The sequence below is a fragment of the Anas acuta genome, chromosome 4, assembly GCF_963932015.1.
Source record: "Anas acuta chromosome 4, bAnaAcu1.1, whole genome shotgun sequence".
In the NCBI taxonomy this organism is placed as follows: Eukaryota; Metazoa; Chordata; class Aves; order Anseriformes; family Anatidae; genus Anas; species Anas acuta.
The window spans coordinates 45,937,870-45,963,766 of record NC_088982.1 but is presented as its reverse complement, the minus strand read 5'-3'; the positions used below and the strand labels follow the sequence as shown (position 1 = coordinate 45,963,766).

The following is a 25,897-nucleotide window of genomic DNA, read 5'->3' as shown; positions in this document are numbered from 1 at the left end:
ATGATTACAGACAAAGCAAATTATATCATAGATATGGAAAGCTATAAAAACAATTAGACAACCTACATTTGTCACTTTTTTTTTTATAATACAGATAAACATAGATTCTAAAGACTCGTACTTCTTTTCTTGAAGTTGTCACTTCAACTTAATAATTCCACATAGTTTTTACAAATTTTATATATCTTAATATAAACAGCAACAAAACCACAAACAAACAAAAAACAGAACATACAGCTGTAGTTTAACTTATCCTAAAGCATTTTACCAACAGTTATTATCAAAAGAAATAGATAATTAACTACTTAGCAAATCTAATAGGCAAGTCCTGCAGAAATGAGCAAGAAAACACATGAGGAAACAGTTGTGTGTGTTTTTTTTTTTCCAAACACAAAGTAGAAATTTGATTCTCTCTTAAAGCTTCAGGTTTTAACAATTGAAATGTATGAAATACTAGGACATAATATGGATTAATGCACCCAAACTTCTTACATACCCCTTGTAACATGCATGTACCATACTGGCATAGAATGAAATAACATGGTAGATTGGACCAGCTTGAGTCAAGTAGTTTTAAAGGCTATCTATCTATTAAATTCCAAACAGGCATACTAAAAATATGCCTGGCATAAAGAGAGCTCTGAAAAAAGATTCTAATAATTTGTTCAGTACCTGATGTCATTCTCTCAGCCCCATGACTGAAGCAAGCTGGTTTATGAAAGAATGCATCTAGGCCAAGTAATGAGATTGCCTGACTAAATTAGTACTGAGAAAAATATGTCTTCAGAGAAATGTACAGCAAGCAAATAAAAGTGATAAATAACATTAGCATAAAACATCTATATATTTTGACAAAAATTAGAAAATACATATAAAAATTCAAGCTTTCTTCTTTGTGCTAACTCTCCTCCCCCCAAAAATAAATAAGAAAATCAACTCACAACTCACTACCATAAGAAAAATAAAAATAAAAAAAGAAAAAAAATAGCATATTAACAATTGCAAAATTTTATGTTAAAAAAAAAATAAATAAAAAACTAAAAAATCAGACTTCCCGACATAAAAACGGATCCCTTTAATGTCCCTTTGAATTATGGGGCACATAATAAATCTATTAAGAATGTGGTGATTTGAGATTGTTTTAGTAATATATTGAGGCATCATAGGACCCAAGAGATAAAATTTTACTTTCCTCTCAGTCATAGTTTTGGGATTTAATAGTTATATTGCAGAAAATGTATCTGTATCTCATTTTAGGGATTTTTGAACTAGGGATTTTAAGTTCAATTAGATAGGTAACGACTCAAACCTTTCCAGCACTGGCTAGGGACTGCACTTATTCACTCTTTGTCATTAGCCTTATCCAACATCACTAACTACAAAAGTGATGGCAATCAACAGGTCTAGTACTTTGAAAGTGAGTAGGAGAAGAAAAGTGTAAGCTTGCATTACAGTGTTTGGATTTTCCTTCATAAAATTCTCAAAAAATGTTGTATGTCCATATAAGTAATACTCAAAGTGACATAAAAAATGTACTGCAAACTATAGGTAAATGAAATATAAAATTGGTGGAATTTCCAGGTGAATCTCAACTTTAAATATAGTAAAATATTTTAATTGCATAATTACATATTTTAATGCATAATTACAGATTTTTCCTATGGTAAAATCTCATTTTAAAGACTAGCTGTTGCTCAGTGCTGCATTCAGCTGTAAGGAAGCTCATCCTTGGAGTAGACACCCTTGGTCTTCAACAGACATCGATCCAAAGGTGTGTGAGTTTTCAACAGTGTTCGGTAGAGAGCAAAAATGTAATAAACTGCACTACTATGGTGCTGCTTATGTTTGGGCAATCTGCTAACAAAGGAAAGATTTAGGTTTCTAGTCTGCTCAAGTAGTCAAAAGAATTGAGATGAAAGACATCATGTCCTTGAGGGGACTACGAGGAAGATGTGGCAAACTAAATACAGTAATTTCTAGACAGTAGGACAGTATGATCTGCTTCTGTGATCATCCTGTCCATACTGTAGATCTAATTAACATACCCCTCTGCCCTGTTCCCAGATTTCATCTCCTCTTGTGGAGCCACATAATTGTCCTGGAAAGTCAGGAAGTACTCCAGGTCCCGAGGGTTAGATATGGCCGTCATTCATTTTGTGGCTCTAGATCCTGTCCTTACTATCTCACTATCTGCTGAATTTTGACTGATTTTAAAACACTCCTAGAATAATGAAAAAAAAATATAATATTTAAGGCATTAACTATTTCCTTAAACAAATACATAAATTTCTATTTGTGATTCTGGGTTTCACTATCGCCTTGCAGTATGGAGAAAATCTAATCTGCAATTCTGAAAGTACGGGATTTGACTTATCTTAATAGAAAATTTGAAGTGGAGTGCTGCTCTTAAGTTGTATTAAACAAATACTAAACTTAAAAACACAGGAATAGAAAGAAAAATTAGGCTCTGCATGCTTATAGGTTCCTCTTCTGTTACCTTGACAACCAGGCTGGTACTCAGAATAGACAAGGCACTTCTTCCTTCCATCAGATAACATTTAACATTTTATTTGGTTTGTACTAGTAGGAACATGGAAACTAAACCCTCAAACAAAATTAAGTTCATATGTGCAATAATGTATATTAAATCCAAAATAAATCAATATACCTGAGTATTGTGGTGTAGCCCCAGCAGGCACCACCCAGCCACTTGCTCACCCTCCCTAGGTGGGATGGGGCGAGAAAGGGAAAGGTAAAAGTGCGAGAGCTCAGGGGCTGGGGCAAGGACAGCTCGGTGGCGAAGACAGAAGCCATGTGAAGCAAAGCCTGACCAGGCCCCACTGGCTGCTTCCCACCAGCAGGCAGGTGCCAGCCGCTCCAGGCCAGCAGGGCTCCTCACATGGGGTGCCTTCTCGGGGAGACAAACAGCATCGCTCTCAATGTCCCCCTTCCTCATCCTCGGCCCTGCCTGTCATCTCTGACCATGAGGCTGGGTGGTGTGGGTCATCCCTTTGGGCAGTCTGGGCCAGCTGTCCTGGCTGTGTCCCCTCCGGTTCCTGGGGTACTCCCAGCCCCTCACTTGCAGGGCAGCACAAGGAGTTGGGAAGGCCTCACCTCTGTGCAAGTGTTGCTCTGCAACAGCGCATTGTCACCACTATTTTCATCAAAGCCAAAACCCAGCATTGTATAAGCCTCTATGAAGAAAATTAACTTTGTCTCAGTCGAAACCATGACAATGAGAAAGACCATTTTGAGAAGGGGAAATAATACATTGTATTGAATGCTAAGGAATTGCATTTATTGATAGAAATTATCTGGAGAAAAGAGATTTCAGATATTTCACCAATGACTTAATGTTTTAGAATTTCTTCCTGAAGTATTTTTTAAGCTTCTATGCACCTATTTGTTTTACAAGAGGAACTTTTCAGACTTAGTGCCTGAAATCTCCATTAGAAAACTGTTATCTTGGGGCAAAATCTTGTAGAAATAGTTGAGAGGGAAGCTGAAGATTAAGTCTCTGGCTTTGGTGAAGCTGAAATGCAAGTCTCCCCTGGCTTTGGCTAGGCTAAACTCCAAATCTCCTTCCACAACATTGGAAGGATTCAGACTCAATGTCTGAACACAATTCTAAACCACATAATCAGCTAATCCAAAATACTTACCAGATGATACACAATTCTGTTAGAAAGCATTCAAAAAATTATTGCATCAAATTAGATCGACAGTTAGTCGCTCTCTACAGATACCTTAAAGGAGGCAGTAGTGAGGTGGGGGTTGGCCTGTTCTCCCACGTGCCTGGTGACAGGACGAGGTGGAATGGGCTTAAGTTGTGCCAGGGGAGTTTTAGGTTAGATGTTAGGAAGAGCTTCTTTACTGAAAGGGTTGTTAGGCACTGGAACAGGCTGCCCAGGGAGGTGGTGGAGTCACCATCCCTGGAAGTCTTTAAAAGACGTTTAGATGTAGAGCTTAGGGATATGGTTTAGTGGGGACTGTTAGCGTTAGGTCAGAGGTTGGACTCGATGATCTTGAGGTCTCTTCCAACCTAGAAATTCTGTGTTTCTGTGATTAGTAAATTACATATTCACCATATTCACTTCATTTTAAGGGATAAAAACTCTTTCCATTAGTTCGTGATTGTTAACAAAATAGTAATTTAGAAATTCCTTTTAAAATTATAAGTGATTTTGCTTGAGGAAAGGTGGTTTAAATTCTGAGCCTGGTTGGGATTTGTTCCATTGCAGTAAAGCTTTTCATAAAGAAAGGTAAATAATATGCTAATGACTTTATTGGTAAGCAAGTGCAACAGTATTGATCAGTCACAAAATACAAAGGACAAGAATAAAGATTAAAGTTTGCAGGTAATTACCCATGTAGATGACTATGTTAAAACAATATAAACTGAATACACTCTTACTCACTGATAGAATAAATTCCCCACATACCTTTAGCTCTAATAAGCATTTTACTTCAAGGATACGAGGAAAAAAAAAAATTAAAATATTTCATATCTCTTTTTTTTTTTTGTGCCAGTCCTAAAGCCAGAGTACATTGTATGATTGTATGCACCATTCCAATGTGTCACACCCACTTTCAACTTATATAAATAACCAGCAGTGAATGAAGATGTTGAAAATCTTTATTCTTGCTGCTTTCTCCTCTTTATTATACCCAAAGTAATCTTAAAATACTTTTAGCAGTAATTTATGTCTACCCAGCAAAATCATGATGTGCCTGTACTACAGAGAAGAACTTACTAGTTTTAACACAGGAATTTAACTGATAGTATTTGGCCTAGGAAACAGTAAGAGGGAAGGCATAGCAGTGCTGGCTACAATGCAGGAGTGATTGCAGTAAGGCAATGTGTACCAGTACTGCCTGCCAGCTTCTCTGTAGTGCTCACTGCTGCTTCAACCAAGACAGCAGAATGAATGACGCGTAGCAGAATCCACATTAGCAGTCTTGATAAGCTTACTCGTACTACCAATCACACCTTCATTTTAATGTGTATTCAAAAATCAGAAACAGGTTTCTGTGATGGCTTCTCAAGTGCTTAGTATTCAATAATACTTACTCTATTCTTTCAGTGGTAAGAATATCTCTGACTTCATTAAGAGCAGCATTCAGTCAGTCATAAGCTCTTGGGAGAATGTCACTCTGTTGTACCAGGTAACCTGGATGTAAGCAGAAGGCACGCAGAATATTTCTGCATTTTATATAGACAAAGGGCTTGAATTTTTCTTATACATGTATGAGATGAGCTTAATCCCCTTAAAGCTTAAACACCGTATTCATTATTTTCTTTTGTACATAGAAACAAATTGAAAGATTATGTATTTTTAAAAAATATACCAGGAATTCTGTTCAAGGTTGAAAGCGATTTACATTTTTCACATTGTTAGTTATATGGTTAATTCCTCCTAGGATGAAATAAACTGGGTGGTTGTCAATAAATTAGCCACAAAAATGAATCAATTCATTAGCTTATCCAAATCTGTGGAAAAAAATCTGAAAACTGTTCTGATACCTCTAGTTCAGTTACCTGGACTCACAATATGCTTGTTAGGATTCACATCCTAGAATGTGAATCTTGCATCAAAAGACTGGACAGTATCTTCCACACAAGAGAGTGTTTTGTTTTGTTAGGACTACTCATTTAGTCACTGCCCTTTCCAATACTTTATGTCTCTAGAGCCTGCCTCAAGCTATAAAGTTCTACTACCACTAATCATCTGATAAAGTTGATTGAAACTGCATGCAGATACTACTGGTGTGAAACGGGGGGCAGATGTGATTAATAGGAAATTTTGAAATATTTTAGTGAGCATTTTTTTTCTGCAAATTGACATAACAGATGTGCAGGTATACTACAGAAATCAAAGCTATTAATTGATAAAGATGGTTTTGCCCTTCAGTGAGATTTTGTTTAGTTTACTATACCACAGCATGGCTTGGAAAAAAAAATTAAAAAAAAAAATTGCCAAGCCATAAGAGAGAAATCAAAACAAAGAAACAAGCAAACAAAAACAACAGCAGCCCCAGAATAGAGATAGCAAAATAATCACACAGAATTTCTAGGTTAGAAGAGACCTCAAGATCATCGAGTCCAACCTCTGACCTAACACTAACAGTCCCCACTAAACCATATCCCTAAGCTCTACATCTAAACGTCTTTTAAAGACTTCCAGGGATGGTGACTCCACCACTTCCCTGGGCAGCCTGTTCCAATGCTTCACAACCCTTTCGGTAAAGAAGTTCTTCCTAATAATAAAAAAAATGTTCTTCCTAATAATAATAATAAAAAAATGTCCAGATATAGAAATCAGAAAATAGATTTTGGATTAAAAATATTAGAATTTCATCATTATAACATGCATTTACACTTATTCAATATCATGACTTTAAAACTTAAACATTTTAAAATATATTATAACAGCATTAAGCCATTTGTATATGCCTGTTACAGTGCTTACATTTTTTGGATAGTTGGAATTATTTAGCCCTTAACCTTAATGTACATCATCAACATATATGAAGTATATACATACAGTTTACTAAAATATATTCTCTTGTGCTTTCTTGCTAAAGTAATTCATAAATAAGCAGACAGGAAATAAAAATTATGTAAAACTGCTAATATGACAGCTAAGGATTATCATTTATGGACAATAAATGTTTTTTGGGGGGATAAATCTTTGAAAGTGGGATAAAAGAAGCAGCAGTATCTGAGCCTTCGAATTCCAGTTGCTATAGCAACTGCTTGTATTTTTAGCTATCATAACTTTAACAATTGCAGAGAATATCAGTGCTGGTCTCTACCTCTTTTTCCAAATAAAGGTCCATATGTTGCTGCAGCACAGGAAATTCTAAATAGTGTTTTGCACATGTTTTTCCAACTTTGCCTTATGGCAGGGGATAAATAAAATAAAAAGAGGCCAGAATCATTTAGCTTTTTAATGGCATTAAAGAAAAATTGCAACTAAGTCTTAAACCTTCACAGAATTCACTTCATTCAGAATCACTTTTTCTTTTCCAATCCTTTGTCTTTCTGGGTCATCATTGTTTCATTCCCTACCATTCCCTTCTGATATTTCAAGTCATGATTTTCTGAATCTAAATTTATTTTACACAAATAAGTCATTAGAGGGTGACAATCCAAACCACTAAAAAAACAAACAAACAAACAACAACAACAAAAAAAAAAAAAAAAAAAAAAAAAAAAAAAAAAAAAAAAAAAAAAAAACATTAATTTTCTTTTGGATCAGATATAAGTAGACAAACTAGTTCTGGTTTAGGGGAAACTTTTCATACTTCATGGAAAACCTTGTGAAAGACAAGCTGTCTGTTAGATTGCTTTCAGCTTCCTTCCTATTTCTATTCCTCCCTGTGGACTAGACTGTGGCTGAAATTCTGCTTCCTAACATCTGCAGAGAGGGCCAAGACAGTTGCTTATCTCAGTCTGTTATTTTCATATATAAAACATGTTAAGTTTTGGCTTTTCCTTAAGAGTACAATTTATTTGTTCTTAATGAAATACAGCCCAAGAATCACAGCAATGACAGGGTAAGAGTAGTATATAACCCGCCTTGCTATTTGTAATAAAAACTCCACAACTGTACCATAATCATGTAGAAGGTGCAATTTGTATCTTCAATAAATCGCATGTTAAAGCCAAAGCAATCACCATAAGTAGAGTGTGATTACACATCGCCTGACTCTTAACCACAGTTTAAACAAGATGAGATGCTGCCTTGGCTGTTGTCTTTTCCTTTAAGCACAACAAAACACCTAATCAAAACAAGATGCTCTGAAACACAGCATGCTGCTCAAGCTAAACTCCAAGCACACAAATGCTGGGGCTCAATGCAGTGGGCTGTTTTAAGAACACTCACCGCAGTAGAAGTAACAAGAACTAATAGGCGCTCTGCAAATGTGTCATAAATTACTCCCTGTCTAGTTTCAACTACACAAGTGTAGGCAGTTTCTCTTTGGGTTTGAGCTGTGAAGCAGGAGTAGGAATTGTCTGGTCTGTGATTCAGGTCCTGTGGCAATTATGAAGGAGAGTCAGTACCAGTGCTTTTTTTTTTTTTTTCCTTCCTGCTTTTTTTTTTTCTTCCCCTTTCAAATTCTGGTTTTACTAATAGGGAAACTGTTAATGAAAACTTACAATCTAGAACTAGCAGAAGTAGCAACGAAATGTGACTGTCAGATATGTCTTGCCAATCCTTTGTTAGTCCTTAATCTTTCTATAGATGCTGCCACAGAAAGCAAAATGCATTTTAAGTTTTAAGTATACTGGTTTCTCTTGTATCTGCTTTACTTTTAAAAAATCTAAAGTGCTATTGAAGTGCAAAAGAATACGCAATTGAAATCCAATTTTATAAACAGTCATAGAGACTTATTTTCCAAAATAATCAGACTAAATTGTGGGGTTTTATGCTCTGAATTTAAATGAACAATTGAACACTCCAAGGGTGACTATAAATAAAATCCCAGGATGACCTAAAGGCAGCAAAGGGTGACAATACTTTGGTTCCAATCCATGTGCCTTCAAAATTCCCAAATTATTATTAAAAAAAAAAAAAAAAAAAGAGGCCTTCTGACCTTCTAAGTAAAGCCCAACTAAATCCTGCAGATAATGCATAACGCATTTTAAGAGACATTGGATAGTCAGATTGTCCTAAGAATGGACTGTGAAGAGGGATTTATAGTCTTTAGTACCTTCCAATTTATTTTTACTTTGGTGAGTGAGAACTGCGACACACAGTACGCAGGGTACAGGGACTGCAACTCAGTCTGCACCCAGCAGCATCCCCTTAGTACATCCCAGTACACGGCCAAAGGCCTGTTCTCATCACCCAGAACTAATAACCAGTCATGGCTAAATTGCCTCGGTCTTACAGTGGAGCTGAGCATAGCACTGCGATCCATTGAGGGAACACTGGAGAAATCCCACCAGAGTCAGACTGCCCACATGCTCAAAGCGAATGCCAACCTTGCTGCATTAGGTCAGTACGCTCAGCATCTTTCAGCTTTAAGCAAGAGCTGCCCTTTGCCCTTCAAACATAGGGCAAATGTAGGTCTGCAATTACTTTTTGCTGTCCTTAAACTACATTTTCTGACTTGTCACATGGATTAAATTGAACTATCCTGAAAAGTTACGTTTGGCACAAGAAAGCATGACAGAAATACGCTCTTGAGAAATATATTCCAAGCCCATTTTAACTCAGCCAAATTCATCTGTGGAGCTCAGTGAACTACCTCATAGAATAATTATTTACTGAACTTACAATGAATTCACTTTGGCCTTGGCCCTCCTGCGTTTAATTTCTGAAAACAAAATGCAAGTCAAGATTTACTTCTAGGATACAAATTTCTAAATATTGAAGAACAACTTGGGAACTTTGTCTCCTCCTGCACTGATCACTACTATCTCTACAGAAGGCACTGCTTCTTACATTTGGAAGCAAATTCTCTGTCCCAGATATATTTCTATACATGAGTAAGGCACGTGCAGCTAAGAGGTACTTGCACATAAAAGTAAATCAATGGAGGAAGACGCTATGTCTTCACCCATGACTCAATAAGCTAGAAAATAATGTGACCTACAAAAACAAATGTGCTCTACAAAAACATAGCCATCATGCAAATCCCTGTGCTCACAAATTATGTAATAGCCTAATTTTAATACTTGTGTTGTCAAAAAATGAGAAACAGCACAAGAAATTCCATGATCGTCTTCATTTCTTTTCTTAAAGATCTAGTCATGCTACCTACTTAAAGCTAGTTTTTGCCATTATCAGGTAACTAAAGAGCAGAAGGAGTACCACATGATTTAGGCAAGAAGTCAGAACTAACAAGCATAACGAGAATGACAAATACACAATATTTCATTTTCATAGCAAGCCATTTGTAGTTATATTTGTGAAGAATGAAAATTACCTCCCAAAACATGTGTTCAGTACATTTTAATAACTGTATTTGCGAAAGTAGCAATCCACATTTTTAAACAAGAAAATGTTTCTCAAAAGCAAATCTATTAAGGCATCTATTTTATAAGGCTGTACTTATAAACTTGATAAAGAGATAGCAATCATGGAGAATCAAACATGAAATACTGCAATGATCCATGTGCATTATTAGCTTGTCTGAAGGCACCGTTTAGGCAATCAGGGCCTACTGATGAGTTGTGAGACCTGATGCTCCCAGTCAGAAGTGTCACCATTGTTTCCAGATAGTGTCTATCTACCATTTGGGAGAAAGGTGAGCAATCACAGGCAAACGCAATATATATCCCTTCAAGGAAGTACAATATCACAAAACTAAATAATTTTTGTCTCATTTTTTCAGCTAAGACATTTTTGAAATTATCTTTGAGATAATCTTTAAGAAAATAGAAATAGCAGGGAAGAATTAAAAGCCAAGACAAAAAACATTTGCATTAAGAGGAAAAAAAATATATCTGTATATGTAAAGTTTTTCAAACAAGACTTTCGTGGAGTAAGAGAAAAAATAATTTACATAAACCACCTACTTTTGTTTCCTTAAGATGAGAGAATAAATATATGCAAATAGAAGTTCTATCTGTTCCAGGAAATATCTGTGATTCACAGCTGATTGCCAAACTCACATTTATCAGAGCAGCATGAATCAAAGCAGGTTGTTTCATCTTGCTTTCACTGAATTTTGGTTAAGACTTTATTTTCTGTTGTCATAGAAACATGTGCAGAGTAAATTAAAGCAGATAAAGCATTGCTGCCAAAACAAAAAATCCTATTCAGTCTGTGCTGATTAATGCTTTCTGATATACTTAGGAAAGTGTGGCACCATATACAATTATACAATTTGGTACTATTGAAAAGTATTGAAAGGTACTTTCTGATACTAAAGCTTTGCACAATCACATGTCCAGCTACAGTTTAGTGAAATGTTTATTACTATTCCTAGAATTCAACAAGTCATCTTATTAGCATATTTCAACATTTGCAATTGCTTCAAATGCACCATCTAGAGAGGAAAGTAAGAATAAGAGTAACCAAAAAACACATACACACACAAAAAAAAAAAAATCCTCAAAACCTCAGAGAGAAATTGAAAGAAAAAGAGTGAAAGAAAGAAACAAAGACTGAAAGAAAGAAGTACAAGCTCATTGAATCTATTTATAAATTACAGCATCTTTGTATGTGAAGCTTCTTCCTTTCTCTTACAATCTTTTCAGAAAAGGTCAAGTAACCTTCTAACTTTCCTATTATAAAAAGACCCCTGACTCCCTTTCCTCACAGCAAGTTCTTACTTTGACTTGTGAAAAATTGAAGGGTATATATATATATATATCCACATACATGGCTGTCAAAAAAGGTGAAGGTAGGAACACCCAAAGTACAGTTGTGGCACAGAAAAACTGTCCTGCTGTGCTAGATCTCTCCTGAGAGCTGTTACAAGCTGGATTATCCCACATCCAACTAAAGTACAGTGTTAGAAATCCTCTTTCCCAAATGATGAGCAGTGAAATAAGTTAGCCCATAAGCATATGCAGTACCCTTTAGCAAAGTCCCTAAAGATTTATGGTTTGTCCACCTGTCTATCCACAACATAATCTTCTTTTCAGACCTCCAGTAGGGACAACCCTTACCACTTTTCTTCTGTATCCATCGGGGTCGCTCAGTACAAGAGCAAGCCGTGACAGGAAGGATTGCTACTTGCAGAACTGGGTAGGATGAAAAACAGAGGCTGAACATTGGGTGAGCAGCATGAGAAGCAAAAGCCTCAGTGTGCTGGTAAGGATATGGTGAGGACAGCCAAGCATCTTGTGACAAGTGCTCTGTCCCCTGCCTCTGGAAGGCAGTCTCTGCTACAGTCTCTCCTATGGCCATCTCCAGTGAAAGAATCCCAGTAAGCTTTAACCCACCCTACCATTGGCAGTTCTAGGTGTATTTCTGTAGTATCCCCTAGTGGGATCACTAATAATTTTTATGTGGTACAATTATGTTACATAATTTTCACGTGGTACAATTGTTAATTATGGATATGAACTGACATTTCCTCTGAGAAAGATCTCTGCTGATACCAGCCATAGAGGATCTCCACTTTGTTTTCTCTCACTGACTTCAAGAGCAATTTCTGAGTCCTATATCAATACATTATCTTTGTACTGGAAATTTGAGAATTTATATAGTGTCTGACATATTATCAGTGGACTACCATCTAACATATCCTGGAAAATGCTACAACTTGGAGCAGGTGCAACCTGATCAAAGGTGAAGGTGGCATGAGGATGTCATGATGTGGGCTATGCTGTGCAGGACAGCGAGAGACTCATTTGCTTCCAGACTTGAGCCATCACAACTGAATGTGGGGTTACCCTGGATGATAAGATAGTGGGGGGAAAGACTTCTTCAGGGTCTCACTTTTGGCATGAAGTGTCACACTCTTCAGGTGTGACACTTCATTAGTAATAGAGAATTGATATGACATTAAGAACACTACCCAAGTAAATCCTTGGGAATGCACAGTGTAAGCAGAAGAAAACAAGGCAGCTGCTGTTTGATTCCCTAAAGACGAATACAGTCAATAAGGCTGTGCCCTCTTCACTGCAGTCTCTTGTTTAAATCCAGAAAATAGGAGTTTGAAGCTGGAATTTTTGCTCACCATTTTCAATGGAACATTAGGTAGACGAGTCATGCAACTTTATATACAGGCAATGCTATATTTCCCAGGTCAGAAGACCTTGATCAGTAACACATCACACTTCACAAGAGCACATGAACTCTTGAAATCAGATAAGAAAGTAACCTCAGCTGAGAAATTTTCAGATTCCCGAATTAAGATCATCTGTACACCAAACAGCCATGCAAAAATAATCAAACCTTAAATATCATTTTGCTAACTAAGTGGAAAAAAAATATCTATATTATTTCTAGGTTATTCCAAACATTTACATTGACTGCTGTATAATATTTATATGGATAGAACTAGACACAATATAGTTAGTATTTTTAAATTGTACAATATAACAGTAAAAAACAGCCTCTGATCAGTGTAAGAATCTTCTTGTAATACTGAAAATGCACATGTAAAGTGAAGGTGATTTATTAAAATGGAAATCTATTAAATCATATGTAGCATGAATTAAAACTTACTAAATATATTAGGTTCAGATCAAAACCCATGTTTTCTTACATGTGATACTGTTGCTGAAAATGAGATATAGAAGGTATGTCTGAAAGATAATTATTAACTTTTTTTTTAATTAAAAAAAACATCAAATAAATAAATAAAGCAAAACTCTGCTGCTTAGTGAAGACTCTAGATACAAAGTTCTCACCAGAAGGGTACTACTATGTAGAGGAAGGAGTTGATGGAATTGCTAGGAATCATAATTACAGGATGCTAATAGCATTTTAATTATCCATATTTAATTGAGGAGATTGAATTCTGATTTGCATATCAATGGCAGAGATCCTTATAATTATATACCCTTCACATGTATTTCCACAAGACTGTGTTCACAACAAATACAAATGAAAGCATTTCAGATAGAATAATGCAAATGTTGACACTTGCAACTTACTAGTGAGGTTTTGTCATTGCTGATCTGAAGTTGGCCAGTTGCTCCTAACACTGGTTTTAAATTTCACAGAGGAATTCTGAGGGTATTTTTGGTTTCTCAGAAGAACAGAGGCATCACAAACTTAGTTTTTAGTTGTTTGTTAACTCAGAAAGGAATGTAGCCTCACTGTCTTACTGACTGGAATTTGAAGTCTGACCATGACAGACACCAGATGCAGGCAGTCCCTGGGAAAAAAAAAAAAAAAAAAAAAAAAAAAAGACCGAGACCGACAATTGCTACTATCCTATGGCCTGGTTGTCCTGTAAGTTAATATGTTGTGTGCTAGCAGAATAGACCTCTGAATTTTTATTTATTTATTTTCAGGCTGGAACCATTATGCCACTAAACAGACAATATTACATTCTAGCTCTCAGACTTTGTGGAGGACTAAAATTTTGTTTAAATTTTATTATTTTTAATAATGCCTGTCTCACATTCATTTCAACTAGTAATTATTTGTAATATTTTTGCAGTGAATGCCAGGTGTGATTTGGATCCTATAAGCACATTTCACCCATATAAGCTTAATATACTTAGTGCTATAACTACTCTTTGTGAAGACTAGTGAATATAAAAATGAAATGCAAAATTAATGTATTACCTCTTTCCTATGAATTTCTGACATGCTTGAAGTGACCACAAGAAAGTTTCTTTTATAATTTCAACAGACAAAAAGATTTAACTTTATACTAGAATACATAAAAATTTGAGAGTATATATAAATTAGCTGATTCTATTTTCAATTTAATGGGCAAATGAAAAAATCATGACCATGTGTAATTTGACATCCTGATACTCCTCTGCTAAGAAAAATAATAATATTTAAAACTCACTATGAAATAGTATTTGTGTATATTAACTAAAAGTAAAAACAAGGCTACTCTGGCCTGAGAGATGGTGAGGGACACTTTCAGAGATCCTGTTATTCACTTTTCAAACAATGATTTAAATAATAGAGCTAGTTAATCACTTCAACTTACTATTAAGTTTCTACTTATATAGAAATTAAGTGTAACTGAAGAAGAAACAAAAAAATGTACTGTTGTAGGAAAAGATTTCTTAATATAATAAAAATTATATACATTAAAACCACTGCATGTCATTTACTTTGGATCCACTAGTGCTGAAACAAGATTTGCAAGCTCTATAACGTAAGACCTCTAGAGTATTTTGGTTTTTAAGCATTTCATTTTAAAACCATTTGAAAAATAAAAATGCTATTGAAAATGCTAGAGAGGAATATTTACAATAATCTTTAACACTACCTAGAATAAGCACATTTTTGAACTTTTCAGGCAGCTGTAGTGATTACCATATAGCACCTGAATGTAACTATATGCTACATGGTTGTTGCACAGTTGGCAGCAAATAGCAAATGCTGACACTTTATCACCACCTCTTGGTATAAATCCCAACTGATAAATCCTTCTAATAGATTTATTTAATTATATATATATATATATATATATATATATATATATATATAAAACCCTTAAGGATGCAATAAAGTTGTTTAATGAAAATTTCTGAAAATGCATAATCTACTTAATATCAAATACTATACTCAATTTTTAAACTGGCATTTTTCCTGTAATCTACATAAGACAGAGTACAAATTTGCTTTTAGCTTCTAAGATAGTTTGAATCCCTTTTCAACTCACTCTGACAGATTTCTGAGCCAGATGGATGTGGATCAAGAATGTATAAACATATGGCAGAAAGGGTAACCAATATCCTTCTAGCTGTGCATAAAGATTCATTTCAAAAATATATATCCAGGGTTATTAATAGTCTGTCTTGTAAGTCTCATATTTTAAAGAGGTTAAGTTTTAGAGAAGTGTAATTTATTTCATCTTTCTTCAGTGAAGTACCATCACAACAGCCTGATAACTGCCCAGAATGATTTCAATGCTTAGCTACAACCTTTTGGGCAGTGCAACATAACCAACTCATCCTGCATCACTGCATACTCTGTCATTCTCAAGTAATCAAGAGGTATTATTTCACCCACCCTTTTTCACTATCACTCAGTGACGTCAATTAACACTAGAAATAAAGGGCTTTGGTTTGCTTTAACTTGCATATGTGCAAATGATGACATATTTGACGCGAGTCAATACATACGTTAGCTAGACTACGTGTAAATGAAACCAGGAGGCAGTGCCTTCATACTGCTTTTGGAGACCTCCAAATATAACATAAGACAGTGAGGTAAGAAATTCTTCCTGATATCCGAATTAAATCTCCTGTAGCACAACCTAAGGCCATTTCTGCACCTTGCCTATTGGAGGGTCCTGCTTTCTCCTTCCCTGCTATTCCTCACTGAACTACATATTTGCAGATGGGTATGTAATTAACACACCCAAGCCAACTTTAATCTAAAGAATCCAGCTTTGAAACAGAGGGTCAGCATTTTAGACAGATGTCTGCACAGGCATCCAGGGAGATGAATGAGCTTTTGAAGAATAGGTGACATCCCATGCTGTTCTGGTTTAACTAAAACTGATGAGCAATCACACCTCCTAAACATGGCACAGATAAAGTCAATTGGACCCAAAGGACCCAAATGATCCTTCAGAAAAAACAATAGAGAAAAAAGATCTAATATGGTTGTACTTGATCCCATTTCTCATCCATGGAAAATTCCACTTCTTTCTGAAGTGCTGAAGTGGTCAAGTGGCATTCAGCTACCCTCTTCACCACTGATGAGTATACGAGGTGGTGCAATTAGTCTGTCATACTGTTCTGTGTTCACAGCAAGCTCTCAGAGCACTGAGAGCTCCAATAGCCCAGATTCCAATAAAATAGAAGGAAAATGAGAAATAAAATGAGCTGAGAAGATGAGGAAAGCAAAACCTATACCCTGCTCAACTCTAGCACTGCAGACATGGGTATGTTTCCTCACACTTTTGTTGTATGCTTGTAAATGGCAGTATTTAAAAATAACATTACTTCTACAGTTTTGCTGTAACTACAACTTCATTCCTCTGAAGTTTCCTTGTTGATGTAACTGGCTACTTTGAAAATGCAGTTCCCTCCAGGATGGCATTTTGAGGAATGGAATATAACTGAGCCAAATATGGTTCTAGCATATGATGTTAACTTAAACCCTTTTGGGGCTGTGTATTAGTAATGTTTATGGGAAAACTACCTTAAGCTGTTGTAACCATCAGGCTTTAAAAATGATGTTGAAACATGAGTATGTTTTTTTTGTTCCTTATTTCCTATAATGTGACTATGACTAGGATTAACATTTTAAAGTTTTCATTGCAATGTACAAACAAGGTACGTAAGGGTGAACATTCACATTTTCTTTCCAGTATTATGATAAAAAGGCAAGTATCCAAGTGTACAGAATAACAATTTGCTAGAAGTTAATTACACGTTACTCATTTTTTCCTAATTAACTTGATTCTGCAAAGCACAGTATCATGCATGTGCTACAGATGTTTTTTCCAAAGTCATAAGATAAATCTTAAGTTTAGACATTTATACTAATAGCTCATATGACTCCATGAAACAGGATAATTTATTCATATGATTACTGGTACATTAAGCAGGATTTGCATGCATACAGTAGGTAACCCCACAGAGAAGATTTAATATATTGAAAGGGAGTCTAGACATTTTCAAAAAGAATTTACTAGAAAAAATAATAAAAAGAAGTAATTATTTGATCACCTGATTAAAAGATACGTGAATTCAGACTTTTCCTTTCTTATTTTCATAAAAATTTATAATTAAATGTGTAACGTTTTATGTGATAAAATGATAGGCAGTTGTAGTGTTGCAAGTTTTTTTCACATGCATAGCAAAAGAATAAAAGTGTTAAAGAATCTGGCAAATAGTCTAGGATAACAGGGCTGAAGTGTCTTCTTGAACATCTTATCTTGACATGGCTGTGTTAAAAGTTGATTCTTACTCATGTCAGGGCATAGAAAACTGCATATTTTTTTTAGTAAACCACTTTTTTCTTACTAATTGTAAACAGGATGGTCTTAAAAGTTTCTCACTTAGACAGAATATTAGGCTGTGATCCTTGCCAAATCTACCATTTATGCAAGCAGTCCTTCAAAGTCAGCAGCCTAGGTCTTATGCCCTATATAACTGTCCGAAACACATAATTAAAAAAAAAAAATCCTTTCTAACTTCTATGAGTGGAATTTTCAATATATGTATATATGACATTGTCATATGTATATATGACACTGAATTTTCAATATACGTATATAACTTCATGCATATGAACTATCTAGAACCACATAATTTTACACTCCCTGCCCATTTGTACTAATGTCATTAGATATATACATACGTGTGTGTGTATATATATACATACATTATATGTATATATATATATATATATATATATATATATATATATATATATATATATATATTCTTTCCTGAAGCCATCCTAAACCAGTTTTGAATTAGAGTTAATATTTACAGGACACACTATATCTGCTGTCAATCAGAAAAATCTGATTACAGGAAATATTATAAATAAAGTCCAATCTACCACATCCAGAGGCAGTCTCATTTAGCATAGGAAATATCTGAACCCTCTCATAACACAGGCCTGGAAAGCAACTTAACAGCTATTTCTCCTTTCACCCTATAACAAATTTAAGACAAGTTAAGCAAAACAAGATATCCTCCAAATAGGTTTTGAAATCCTCTAAATAACACAGGTCAAACTGACTGCAGGACCAGTGCTTCAGTTTTGTATCTAAAGTCAGGGTGTCAGCATCCTCCCATCAGAGCCTGGAGAGCGCACCTAGGAGACGAGACAAGGCAAAGTGCTTTTTCCTATGTACTGCAGCCCTGACTACAAAGATGAGTGAGAAAATCAGGGATCTTTGCCATCATTTTTTAATCTGCCAAGAATTTCTGCATTCTTGTCTCTATGCTAAAACTGAACTAAACGGATCTGTATTTCCCCCTCCTCATTCACTTGTATGCGAACTTCTGTAATTTGATTGGGAGTGGTGGGGATCATGTATTGAGTACTCTGTGAGACTTATATATATATATATATATATTAGAAGACAGAGTTGCTAAATGTGAAGGGAATTTGAAAAAGAGGAAATCCAGAATCATCTGGTGACCTTCATGTCCGCAGGATTAGCAGAGATAGTACCGTACTATACATATAGGATTAAAATTGTAAATGCACTTTCTTGCCCATCAGCTAACTTATGAATGCAACAGTAAAATAGACAGACCCTGGTAATATGTCACTACTCACTATACTTCTGTCCATGATAAAGACTCAAAGTAAAGTGAGAAAACAAACAGAAGCACTCGGGAAGCCTAAATAATGTTTTTCATGGGGAGAGCATCTGGTAATAAACAGCTTTTTGTTATAAAACAATTGCAGTATCCTCATCATAGTTTTTTTTTTTTTTTAATTATTATTATTATTATTATTATTATTATTATTTTCTTACTTATCTTTCTGTAGAAACTAAATGTAGACAAAGTATTAGTCCCATAAAAACAAGGGAGACGTTATTATAAATCGATATTCTTTGCTTAATTTTCAGGGCACTTAAATTTCCACTATCAGGTTGGAGTGTTTGCTAGCCCACCTGCAACTTAGTATATAACAAAAATATAGTATACAGCTTAGCACACAACAAAAATACAGCACCACTACACAAATGCAAAATGACATGTTATTCAACAGAATGCCTCTATGTAACCTACATGAGCTTTTTGCTACCTTTTCTTGTGCCAGCGATATTGCCAGTGGTCTCTGGCACACAGCACATATGCTCCTATTATATTGTGCATGTTTATTTTTCAAGTGAGTTCTCAATGCAGATGTTCAAATAATCTGCAATGTTCCCATAGAGACTGCAGGTTAAATTGGTGCCTTCCATTTGAGTCCACGAAGGGGAAGTCCTACTTCACATGTAACAACTGATGGTTAAAAACATTTGTACCACCTCTTCTCTTCTCTCAGTCAATACTGAATCTTATTTTATTTTTTAATTCCCTAGTAATGAAAATACAAGGGGTTAAAAAAAAAAAAAATCAACATCTAGATAAGCTGAAAAGGTGAAAAACCCATAGTGTGAAGAACCAATCATTGCTCCTTTAATGAAATGGCTTGTGGATGGAAAATAATGATTTGTTAAGGTAAACAGCAGATCTGCGTGAGGCAGTAGTCAAACTCAAATGCTAGGAGTTACTAAGAAAGAAAATAACAAAATAATCCATCATAAACAATTGTAAAAAATATATAATGCTTCTAACCTCTTTAAAATTATACAAAACTCTTATCCCCTCACCTCAAAAAGAATATAGAAGAACTATAAAAAGTCAAGCAAAGTAACATTTTCCATAAGAACCACTGAGTAGGATAAGACTGTTCAGCTCAAAGAAAAAGAGCAGTTAGAAGCTTGCAAAATCACAACCTGCATGGAAATGGTACAGCGGTAACTGCTTCTGTCTGCACAAGTACAGAGAACGCACAATGCAAACAGGTTGAAACAAACCAAAGGATGGGCTTCAATGTACAGAGCTATACTACACTGTGCATCTCCTAGTCAGAAGACACAGTGGATGCAAAAGGTTTTGCAGTTTATAGGGAAGAACATGCAAGGAGAAATATTAAAGGTTATTAAACAGAAAACAATATTGATACTAGACTCATAAATACAAAAAATGTATCAAGCTTAAGAAATCTTGTGAACAAAGGTATAGTCAGAGAGCAGAAGAATACCTTGAGAAAGTACCATATCTTCTTATACTGATTGTATTCCTCTTCAGGCATCAGCATATGACCACTTCAGGTCAGGATGTCATGCTAATTATACCCCTGGTCAGTAAAGTTGTTTTCATGTTCAGGGGCCAGTTTTGATTAAATTTATAGAGGAAAAAATTCTCCCTACAAGGTGCAATTATAAAACTAAACTAGGAGACAGAAAAAGACCTAATAAAGTAGAAAAATATATATCCTGGTGCCTAGTACAGTTAAGCCTCGTCTCTGCTGTCTTGTCATTTATAAGCAGCAAGTAGAAAATTATCTGTTCTCTGTACTTAAACATTCCTTTCACCAGGGAGAGTGACTCAAGATCTCAGAAGATTCCAGTGACAGTTTTAACTAGCTACACTGACAAGTCTGCCTTTTGGTGACCAGTACAGATAAAAACCAAGCAATTACCCCAAGAGATACAGCAAGGCACCTGCCAGACATTTGATGGTCAGAACATTCAAACAGGAGCCAAGAGAATATTAGCTGAGATTTAGACACTGACATCACCTGTGTTTTGGTGGGGTATGAATAATGCAAGAGCTAGGCAGATGAGCTAATGTGATGCTGCATCTGAAATACTTTGCTGCGCTGAGACATGAATATTAGCAGCAGCACAGCACTGCCTGGCTGCTGGATTTATGTTGGGTTGCATTCAAGCACTCAGGAGACAGGGATAAAACTGGCATGGAGGTACTCGGAATTTTTCACATTCCATATGTATTTCCAGACTACTAGACTGTTTACAGACTCACTTATCTCACTCTAGTGTGAAAAATTTTGACAGGTCTTGGGTTATTTCAGTACAGATCTGTGTTTTCCTTTGAAGCTTTGGGGACTGGTTCCTGTTTAGAAGTTTTGCCATTTTGATAGGTCATAATGTGCTACACCTACACCTTTTTTTATGGACTGTCATACTCACAAAGAGGAGCTCACCTCTGTTTCTGAGGATGTCAAAATATGCATGAACAACAACAGATCAAAAATTAATCTGCAAACACACACACATGGACACAGATACCCTCTAGGTAACATCTTTCCTTTCTTGATTGTAGATATATGATGCTCATCTAATACACAAATAGATATGCTACCATTGACAGTTATGAAAGGCATTCTTGCCAAAAATGAAATTGAAATACATATATTTGCAGATTTTTTTTTATTTAATTAAACAAATGGAACAGTTGTCACAAAAGTATTTTGCTAGAGACTTCTAACAGATAACTATCTGCTAACTTAACAGATAAATTCTCACATTTACTAGCACTGTGGGGTTGCGTTTCATATTACAGCTCATTTTGGTAGATCTTTGTTCTAGGTCCTTTTGAGGTCTGTGTTACTGTCAAGAGCCAAGAGCTTTGACAGCTGTTGCCAGCTCTGGGTGGTTTGTTTAGAACAATAAGGGAGTCGCTTAGCAACATCACATCACACATTTGGTACCCTACAGTATCTCACATTCCTAACTACTCTGCACATCCTCATGACTTAAAGGGCCACTGTCAAGTTAATAACCATACACAAAAAGTGTACTTACATCTCTGTCCCCCATAATGAGATATATGAGGTGAGAGAAGAAAAATGGAACTTATTTAAAAACTACTTGCACTTTCTTTGCAGCAGTATTTAACTTTTATCCCAAATCAGCAATATCTGTTTTCAGCTGTGGTAAAGCTGATGTTTGGCTTAACAGCAATTTAGTAAAAACCAAACCTTCTCAAATAGTTATTTAAAAATACATATATATTTCTCTGTGTACATACAATTCCTGTCACATACATAATCTCCATTTTCAAACTCTGGGTAAAATACTAATTTATGATCAAATTATTGGGTTATATGTATGTTTTCTTGCTTTCTGGAGACATTCAAGTCATCAAGGCTGTGAGAAAGCTTATGAAACTTGTAGGACTTTCAGACTTCTCAGTCCATAGATGGTTTAGCGTCCTTGTTTTAATGATCAGCAGGCCTAATGTGTGAAGAAGGCTCAACCTGGTCTAATATACCAGACATAGGAAATATTTCTGCTACAGCCATGCAGAAATAAAGACTTACGATACTTTTAAATTGCTATACCTTTAAGAATGGTAGGATAAGTGAGATATCAACACTCTTTCCTATTTGAAAAGTTCTGAAAAACTTGAATTTAGATATATTGGGGGTGTGGGGGGAGAGAGGCTGTGTACTTTTAATGAAATTTTAAAATTGGGTTTATAATATTTTGGCATTGAACAAATGATTATAACTATAACGCATGTGACTTCAAAATGTCTCATTGAAAATTAAGTAGTAAAACAACATGAATATCTTTACTATGAAGCATTCTTTCATCTGAGTTGCTTTAAGCAATTCATTTCATACAGTGTCACTTCTCTGGCTCCACTTATTCACTGTTGTTATATGATTTACACTTCTTTCTCCTTTAAAAATTGATCCATTTTCCTCTTTATCTTATACTCTCTTGCACTTCCATTAATAAGAAATGATGGGCAGATGTGCATTATAATTTTAATATAAATTCAATGCTTGCCTAACTTTGTTTTTATTGAAGTCAGTACTGAAGCATACTGGTTATAATTGCAGCAAAGCTGAAGCTAGTACTGTTTTGGAAACATCTCTCTAAAATAAGCAGTATTTCTTTTCTTGGAGGCTGTTCACAGCTATTCAGTATCACATTAAGTCACAACACATCATTATAATCCAGATTCCTCTCATTTTGAATACATTATCCAAGACATTCAAGGACTTTCCTCAAAACAGGAACCCAGCTGAAACTTACATGTATGACTTCCTGCAATCAGCTTTCTTTTCAATTAATTAAAAAAGCCTTAAAAATCGCCTGTTATTGCTAGGAAACAGTTCTAAGAGTACGTCTTTGAATGAAATCCAGAACAGAAGCATGAAAGGGGTATTATTAAAGTATTAAGAAAATCAAAAAAGAATAAGGAGGAAGAAACTCATTAAAAGAAGTGAGGAAGACAGCTCTACTATAGAGAGAGACAAAACAAGGTAAATGAAAGAAAAAAAAAAACGATAAAAATTATGGAAGATTTGAAGCGTCATCATAACCACCACCACATCTAGCTTTTTCTAGCACTCATGGTTATGCTTTTTTGTTTTTGAATTTACCTGCTGTGCAGTAGAGGGTAAAATTATACAGGATAACCTTCAAAGATTATAAACACACTGCCAGGTATGTTAAAGTACTTTTTTCTCTTTTGTCATCCACTGTTACACAGTGAAAGCTCTTAATGCATTAGTTGTAAAATTTTCATTTGCATCCAACAGAGAATTCAAAGAGACATACAAGCAATGTAAAATAATGCAAATGCATATGGAAATCGATTGCAGCCCTTGGGCAACTGGAGGGTTGCCAGTACAACATTCAGTCTGTTACTGTTCAGCACTCAAAGTTATGGAAGTTATAGAGACCCTCTAAAAATAATAAATACAAAAAAAATGGTTCCAGAGGTTTGTAGTCTTTGGCTATGATTTGGGACCAACTGAATCAAAAGGTATAGCTACACAAGCACATTGTTTACTGGTAAACTAAGAAACATATGTCTCTCTGAGCATGCATAAGAAATACCCTGCTTTCACTAGTGGATACTTTGTGCCACTTCCATGGCTTTTTCGTGAGCTACAGCCTGAGTGTCTGAGCTAGATTTCTGCATTTTTGTTACAGTTAAAATTATAAAGATAACAATTTTTCTTAATGATGATTCAAAGTATTTTTGAATTCAAAGTACTTTGAATCATCATTATCAGACTGTGGTATTTTTTCTATACATTGTATGCAACTTTAGGTACTGGTTTTGCAAAGTTATAACAATTGCCAAAACATAGACACAGTAAAAGAAAGGAAGAGGCTTGTTGTCACTCCTGTGTTTCAAAGTCCCAGTCACTTGTTCAAATGATTTAATAGCAATGCATTGGCTAGTAATGTTTTTTGTTCATTCGTCTGTTTTTTGTTTTAATAATAATTAACTTGAGAACATAAAATGGTATTTCCTAGAACCACTGACAAAGAATAAGCCAAGATTAATGAGAAAGAGGACCGAGAAAATAGAATGAAGCACTGTTTGGCTTTCTTAAATACCTTTCCCACATCAGATGTCTGGAAAGTGAGAATTAATACTACTAAGGAGGAATATTCATAGTTTGATGGAATCTCTCCCAGAAATAGTAGCTGTGTTCCTCATCCTTACTATGAAACCAGAAAGCCCATATCTTCCTTCAGATATGCATTTTGTATCTGTCTCTTTCCTCTTCACCCCTGCCTTTTGTCAGTACTAGATCTCTTGTCTTTAGGGCAACAGTGCTCTACTTAGTATTGTAGTGAAGGCTGCTGGGATACATAGAGTTACACAATCAATCCCTCTGTAAGTAATATCAGTATGAGGAAAATGTCAAGATTCAATCTTTCATCATATGGCATAGCTGAAGAATAAAGAATAAAGAAGAATAAAGATTATTCCTGATTCAAATAGGATTCTGTTCAGTCTCTGGCCATCCACTTCTTGTATTTCCTCATTTCAACCTGCAGCAGAGGAATTCATTACAAGTATAAAAACTATCAATTTGAATATTTCAAATACTCAAATTATTCAAAAACAAAAAAAAAAAAAAAAGAAGATATCACAGCACTTCTATTGGAAGGAGTTGGTAAAAATCCCAGCAAATTCTTTACAATTTTTGAAAACAAGCCAAACTTAACCCCAAACCCTAAGGCTTGCTCTGCATTTTGGTTCATCCCATAATGATTATGTCAAAAAGTGTACTCATGTCTAAGGTAAGAATTTTCTGTGTAATCTCCACTAAAGAAAAAAGAAAGCTTCCTTTCAGTTTTAACCACAGACCAAACGCTCGTGAAGCTTAGAGTACGTCTTGGCTGAAATGACAGTGAGAAGAGGGGAAAAAGGTTTTCAAAGGGAACCTGAAGAGAGAAAGATAGAAAAAAGAAAGTATTCATCCTGGCACATCAAATTTCATTAAATTTCTTCCCCTCCTTAATTCTTTTTCATGAAGAGTAACTGGAAGCTATTAATGTGATTAGCCATCAGAAAATAAGTGATTGCTAAAAAAATTGTTGTCAATCTGTTTTTTTTTCCAATCGTGATCAAGTTCTGCAAAGAATATCCAAGCTTCTTGAATGTTTCAATGGCACTATTAGATTGTTGATCTGAAAATAAATGCCATCTCTCTCTTTCTTGCACTCCCACTGTGTGATACTGATTCTTAGAACCAGTAAAGTTTCAGAAACGACTGCTGTTAGCAACATCACATGGAAGAGAACCATGATTAAAGTTCAGAAGTCTTGCCTTACATTTATGGGTATTAATTAAAAAAAACTGTCTGCTTTGTACCCAGACTCATACTCTCAATCCATTTAATGACCAGAGGAATTTGGATCTGGACATGTGGTTCAAAGCAATCTCACTTTAACAGGTAATTACAGTTACAGCAATGCAGCAAAATAAGGCCAAAATGAATACAAGATAGTAATATACACCTACAAATATAGATGC

General features: G+C 35.3%; 2 long non-coding RNA genes across 2 annotated transcripts in view; one reads left to right on the top strand and one right to left on the bottom strand.

The window, feature by feature from the left end:
• LOC137856099 (uncharacterized) overlaps positions 1-25,897 on the bottom strand; it is a 272,780-nt gene that overhangs the window by 138,098 nt on the left and 108,785 nt on the right. The gene's annotated exons all lie outside the window — the stretch shown is intronic.
• LOC137856101 (uncharacterized) overlaps positions 16,329-25,897 on the top strand; it is a 51,515-nt gene continuing 41,946 nt past the window's right edge. Inside the window, exon 1 of the long non-coding RNA XR_011096199.1 lies at positions 16,329-16,497. This is a non-coding gene — a long non-coding RNA (uncharacterized lncRNA). The remainder of the gene's footprint in view (positions 16,498-25,897) is intronic.